Source organism: Callithrix jacchus, chromosome 8, assembly GCF_049354715.1.
Source record: "Callithrix jacchus isolate 240 chromosome 8, calJac240_pri, whole genome shotgun sequence".
NCBI lineage: Eukaryota > Metazoa > Chordata > Mammalia > Primates > Cebidae > Callithrix > Callithrix jacchus.
Window position 1 is genome coordinate 127112128 of NC_133509.1, and position 6695 is coordinate 127118822.

Here is a 6695-nt window from a genome sequence, read left to right on the forward strand (position 1 = left end):
AATTCAGTTCTCTCACCAAACTAACCACACTCAAGTGCTTGGCAGCCATCCAAGACTAGGGGCTATGGGATTGGACCTGGACGATATAGAGTGTTTCCATCATTGCAGAGAGCTCTAAGGACAGCCCTACCAGTGGTTCTCAAACTCAAAAATCACTGAGTTTGCCCAAGGTCACCTACCTGGTGGGTGGCTGAACCCTGATTCTAGCTCCATAGTTAATGCTTTCAAATGCTAAAGTGTCCCCGATACCTGCTAACTTTTGTTTGTATCCACCTACAAAACCTCCAGCAATGGCAGAGAAGTCATGCTCGGGCCTCACCCTAGAGTTTGCCCCTCAGTAGGTCTTAGCAGAGTTGGAAGATTATTTCCTATAACAGCTTCCTAGGTGACACTACAGCGGCCGGGCTGGGGACCCTGCTTTGAGAACTGCTGCTGTTCACCCAGCACTGGGAGAGTCTGCTGAAAAGGCTCTGCGTGCCAATCCTGATGTGAAGGTGGTGAAGAGTCACTGGGGGACATGACTTTTTCAGTTGAGCTTGGAAAAGGAGCCTGAGACCAGCTTTCCAAAAAGCAAACATTGGCTGGACAGTGGGGTACTTGGACATGCTAGAAAACCACAAAATTCAAACAAACAAAACCCAAAAGAATAATCGTATGTCCCCATGGATTTCATTTCTGGGTTTCATTTCCATTTGTCTGTCATTTCTGAGAGGGAACCACTTCAGTTTCAACCCTGATCACTGTCCTTCTCCAGTGACGAACACCAAGCAAGGAGCACACACCAATGTCATCTCAGAAACTCGTCCTTGGTTCCAGTTTTCCTTCCACTTGAACTTCCTAAGACCTGCTGATACCCAGCACCTTCTTTCTTGGAGAGGCTGTATTGGGGGCAGGAGGAAGAGCACTGGATTTGGAGTTATAAGATTTGAATTCAAGGCACTGTGTGAGCTTGGGCATTGCCTCTTCGAATTCCATTTCTATAGAGGCAATCATCTTATTTACTTTATAAAGCCACATTATGTTATGCTCACATGATATCATATGTGAATTTTTGTTTGTAAATCACACAGTACTTTCTAAATCTCAGGTCCTATAGATTGGTGTGTATTTTTTTTTTTTTTTTTTTTTTTGAGATGGAGTCTTGCTCTGTCGTCAGGCTAGAGTGCAGTGGCACAATCTCAGTTCACTGCAACCTCTGCTTCCCAGGTTCAAGCGATTCTCCTGCCTCAGGTTCCCAAGTAGCTGTGATTACAGGTGTGTGCCACCAGGCCTAGCTAATTTTTGTATTTTTGGTAGAGACAGGGTTTCACCATGTTGGCCTGGATGGTCTCGATCCCTTGACCTCGTGATCTGCCCACCTCGGCCTTCCAAAGTGCTGGAATTATAAGCATGAGTCACCATGCCCAGCCAGTGTGTAACTTTTATAGCACAAGCTAAACACACACACACACAGACACACACACACACACACACGCACACCTATTTTTGAGACGAGGTCTTGCTCCATTGCTCAGGCTGGAGTGCAGTGGTTCAATCATAGCTCACAGCAGCCTTAACCTCCCAGGCTCAAGTGATCCTCCTACCTTAGCCTCCTGACTAGCTGGGACTGTAGGCACATGCCACCATCCACAGCTAATTGTTTTTAATGTTTTTATTTTTGTAGAGATAAGTTTTTATTTTTTCATTTTTATTTTATTTTCGTCTTGAACTCCTGGGCTCAAGCAGTCCTCCCACCTTGACCTCCCAAAGTGAACACAGGTTATATTTGATCACAATTATTTGTTTCTATGCACATCTCTCGATGAGAGCCTGGGAGCTCCTTGAGGCAGGGCTCTATTAAACTTTGAGCCCCCTAGTGCTTGATTTCAGGCCCAAGCAAATACTTATACAAATAATGATTATCCTACTAAAACATACTGCATGTACTGTATGTCCAGCACTGTTCTAATGTATTGATTCATTTAATTCTTATACCACCCCCAGAAGATATATTACTATTATGAAGTTACGTATAATAGGTGCTCAGCAGACATCTAGGGTCTAGGGCAGCGCTTCTCCAACTTCAACATGCATAGGAACCATCGGGGAATCTTGATCTTGTTAAAATACATATCCTGGCTGGGAGTGGTGATTCACGCCTATAATCCCAGCACTTTGGGTGGCCAAGGCAGGAGGATTGCCCGAGCCCAGTATTACACATGCTTTATATGAAGAGACTCCCTAAACAGGCTTTGTGTGAGCGACATGGCTGTTTATTCACCTGGGTGCAGGCGGGCTGAGTTTGAAAAGAGAGTCAGTGGAGGGAGGTGGGATAGGAGTTGTTTTATAAGTTTGGGGTAGGTGGTGGAAAGTTACAGAAGTTACAGTTCAGGGTGGTTTCTGTAAACTGGTAGGAGGTCATAGGGTCTGGAGTCACAAGGTTGACCTATCAGTTGAGTAAGGTCAGTTACAAAGTCCAGTTGTCTTATCAGTTGAGGAGGGAATAAGGAACAATAGAAGAATGTCTCAAAGTTAATTAGGTGCCACAGGGGTTGGTCATTCTTCTCCTTTTGTAGTTTTCTAGTTACTTTAAACTTTCTAGTTCCAGGAATGCATCTGAAGGTGTATGTGAAGGTCACAGAGGTTACCATGCAGTCCATGGCATAGTCAGTCAGCCTAAAAGACCTTATCCCTAGGAGTTCAAAACCAGCCTGGGTAACATAGTGAGACCTTGTCTCTACAGAAAGGACAGCTAATTTTTAATTTTTTGTAAAGACGGGATGTCACCATGTTACCCAGGCTGGTTTATTAGCTAGATGTGGAGGCACACACCTGTGGTCCCAGCTACTCTGGAGGCTTAGGTGGGAGAATTGCCTGAGCCTAGGAGGTAGAGGTTGCAGTGAGCTGTGATTGCCCCACTGCACTCCAGCCTGAGTGGCAGAGCAAGACCCTGTCTCAAAAATACCCGCCAACCATCCCCCTCCAAACAGCATGACTCTGTAGGACTGGCTGGAGTCCTATAACTTTCAACAGGCTTTCAGGTGATGTTATAGTCAGCAGACACTATAAAACATCTAGATCATTTAACATTTTCTCAAATAGAAAACATCCAGGCTGGGCATGGTGGCTCATGCCTCTAATCCCAGCACTTTGAAAGGCTGAGGTGGGCAGATCACCTGAAGTCAGGAGTTTGAAACTAGCCTGGCCAACATGGCAAAACCCCATCTCTACTAAAAACACAAAAATTAGCCAGGTGTCGTGGTGGGTGCCTGTAATCCCAGCTACCCAGGAGGCTGAGACAGGAGAATTGCTTGAACCAGGGAGGCGGAGGTTGCAGTGAACTGAGATCATGCCATTGCTCTCCAGCCTGGGCAACAGAATGAGACTGTCTCAAAATAATAATAATACTAAAAAAGAAAGAAGTGAAAAGAGCCAGTCCCCTGTGGGACAGAGGTAGGGGTGGGAAGCACACTGGAAAAAACAACTCACCTCTTATTTTGGGAGTAAGGGGATTATAGATCCTCAAATTTGACATTCTTGCAGGGACAGGGAAGTCAGTCCACCAAAGGCAGCTTTTCACGTCTCATTAGAACAGCCCGTTCTCACAGTCTCTAGGAAATAAATAGGGCACACATTTTCCAATGTTAGGAATGGAGCTTTGGACTGGGGCCACATGTCTGGGCTTAACAGGGTGCCTGGCCACAGCTGCCAAATCACCTGGAGTCTCCCATCCAGGGAGGGTTAGGAGACCTTCCTAAGGCAGCACCGGTACAGGCAGAGCTGAGGCCAGCTCCCCTAGAGGGTGGATGGCTCCCCAAGGGCAGTGGAAGCAGGGGATGTGCAGATGAAACGTGGCCTTCGAGTCAGACAGAGCTGACTTCAAATGCAGCTTTGCCACTTACTAGCAGTATAACCAGAGGCAAGTTACTCCCCCTTGCAGTTTTGTTTTCTCAGTGCAGCCCAGAAATAATACCAACCATACAGCTTTGGCTGGGAAATGGAAACCCCTGGAGAATTTCAAACAGAACTACTTTAATGCAGGGAATTGGTTACATGGATGATGGCAGAGCTTGGAGGCAAAGTGGAGGAGACACTCCAGGCAATCCAGAGAGCAGCAGGAAGACAATTGTGAGTGGGGAGGATGCAGGGAGGAGGTGGTGTTACTGAAGCCCAGGGGTCAGGTCACCAGGTGGGGCTGGACCCACGGGGGCTGGTCCAGTGGCCACACACAGCTCTTGCCAGAGTGCTATCTGAGGCAGAGAGGGAGGAGGAGAAATAGCCCAGCTTCTCCCTATCCCTAACCCTCCAATCTCCCACCACTGCCTCCAATGGCTGGACCCACCCAGTAGGAAGCTGGGAAACGCAGCTGGCAGGGGAAGTAGCTGAGGGCCAGTAGGCTCAGGACCTGCACAAGGGCTCAAGGCCACAGTAGGAAGGCTTGTGTAAGGCGTCCGCAGCATGTTGCTCAGCACATCGACAAAGCAGGTGCCCTTTCCTGTGCCCTGGACACAACCAGCCTTCCTGTATTAACTGTGTCTTCTGTGATGATGTTTTGGCCATCAGCGGTTTCTCTCTCAACATCCCTGTGTGTTGGAAACTTCAGGCTCTGTAACTCAACTGACTTCTTTTCCCCTAGCCTTTTGGGATCTTGGGATGTGTAGGGGTGGGTTCTTCCAACCAAAGGACCACCAGGGGCCAGGGGAAGTGGCTGAGGCTGAATGCAGGGACATTGGCAAAAGTGAGGGCCTGGACAGACCTGACTGTGGTGTTCATTTGTTCGTTCATTCATTCATTCGTTCATTCATTCATTCGTCTCTTATCAATCAGCTATTGATCTAGAACCACACTAAATGCTAGGACTGCAGATGGTGTCCCAGTCTTGTGGGTAAGACATGCCTGTATATTAACATTTCAGTCAGGGCTATTTTGGTTGTAAGAAATAGAACCCATTCGGAAAATGCAAATGAGAAGGAGTTTTATTGAAAGGGATTAGGGAATGTGATGAAGTTAATTGAGGAAGTGCAGGTAGACCTCCTATGAACTGGCCTCATCCTCTCTGCCTCTCTGAGCTCCATGCACCTCTGCAAACCAGATCACATGTTGTTTCTGCTCCCCTAACTTACGGGTGACTTTTGACTCCCCAGGGTATCAACTGGCTCAGATCACGATTCCTTGAGACCATATAAGTCCAGTGCATTCTTACCAATTCACTAAAATTGGTGGACTCTTAGGTTAAATTACTGAGAGAACTTAACCTGACCAGCTCACTTGAGTCAGACTTCCTATCCCATCCGGGTGGCCAGGCCAGGTAGTGGGCACAGGGGAAGGGTCTTACAGCTTGCCCTTTGGAGGAACAGGTTCTGAGAAGAAAGCTGTGGGTAGGAAAGGCAATGAAACATGTTTCTTGCTGGGAATAATTGCAAATCTGGCCTAAGGGGAAAATGGATTCAGGAAAGCATTTAAAATAGTAATAGGGATCATTTATCAAGACTTTATGTGTCAAACACTATATAAAGCACTTTTTATACATTTACCTCTTTTAACACTCAGCAGTCATTATTATTATCCCCATTTGCCCATTTTACAGATGAGGAAGCTGAGGTGTCGGAGTTTAGATAAGGTTGCCTGGAGTCACATGGTGCAGGCGGCAGCAGCAGGGGCAAAATTGTCACTTTGGCAGTACATATACCAAGCCTGGAACAATACAGAGAAGCTTAACATGGTCCTGCCCAAGGATGACACACAAATTTGTGAAGCTTTCCATGTATTTCTAAAATTCTCTTAAAAAAATTCTTGGCCAGGCATGGTGGCTTACACCTGTAATCCCAGCACTTTGGGAGGCTGAGGTGGGTGGATCATGAGGTCAGGAGTTTGAGACCAGCAGGGCCAACATGGTGAAACCCCGTCTCTGCTAAAAATACATTAAAAACTAGCAAGGCGTGGGTGTGCCTGTAATTCCAGCTACTTGGGAGGCTGAGGCAGGAGAATTGCTTGAATCTGGGAGGCCGAGGTGGTAATAAGCCACGATCACACCACTGCACTCCAGCCTGGGTGACAGAACAAGACTCCCGTCTCGGAAAAAAAAAAAAAATTCTTGTCTCTGAGCCACGTGCCTGAGTCCTGTGCTTGGCAGCTTTCACAGAGAGCAGAAGCAGATGAGAAATGGCGGTCGGGCCATTTTCTCTCTGACAAGCTCCAGGAATACTCTCCAGAGAGATATGTTCCTTTCCTGTGGCTGCAGAGATCACCGGCCACCTTTAGCAGGACCTCTCTCTCCCTTTCCCTCCTTTTGTTCAAGGATTTCAGGTGCATGGACTTGGGAGGCTGATGTCCCCCTTTTGATGGCTTGCTGTCACCACCCATCTGGACTCGAATCCTCTTTTGAGATTATCGTGGTTGTGTCTTTCTCCTTTCTCCAGGTCCTAATCCGAGTCTCCTCCCCCATAGGCATCCGCTCCGGGGTAAACAACACAGGTTCTTCCAATTTCCTTTGTGCGCTGTTCTTTTGTACGCGTCATGTTTGGGAAGTGTCTGTGTTAAGGGTTGTTTTTCAGGGTGGATGTTGTTTTTAATTTTTTAAGGTCATAAATAACATCATTTCTTTCTTCTTTTACTTTTCAGTAAACTTTATATTTTAGAATAGAATTGGAATTACAGAGATTTGTAAATACACTGCAGAGAGTTCCTAGATGCCTCATTCTCACTTCTGCCTCTTA

General features: G+C 46.7%; 1 non-coding gene across 1 annotated transcript; it reads left to right on the top strand.

Moving 5' to 3' along the window:
• Window positions 1-5647: 5647 nt before the first annotated feature.
• LOC118145289 (U6 spliceosomal RNA) lies at window positions 5648-5749 on the top strand. The gene has a single exon (XR_004730415.1). It is a non-coding gene; the product is annotated as a U6 spliceosomal RNA (small nuclear RNA).
• Window positions 5750-6695: the final 946 nt, after the last annotated feature.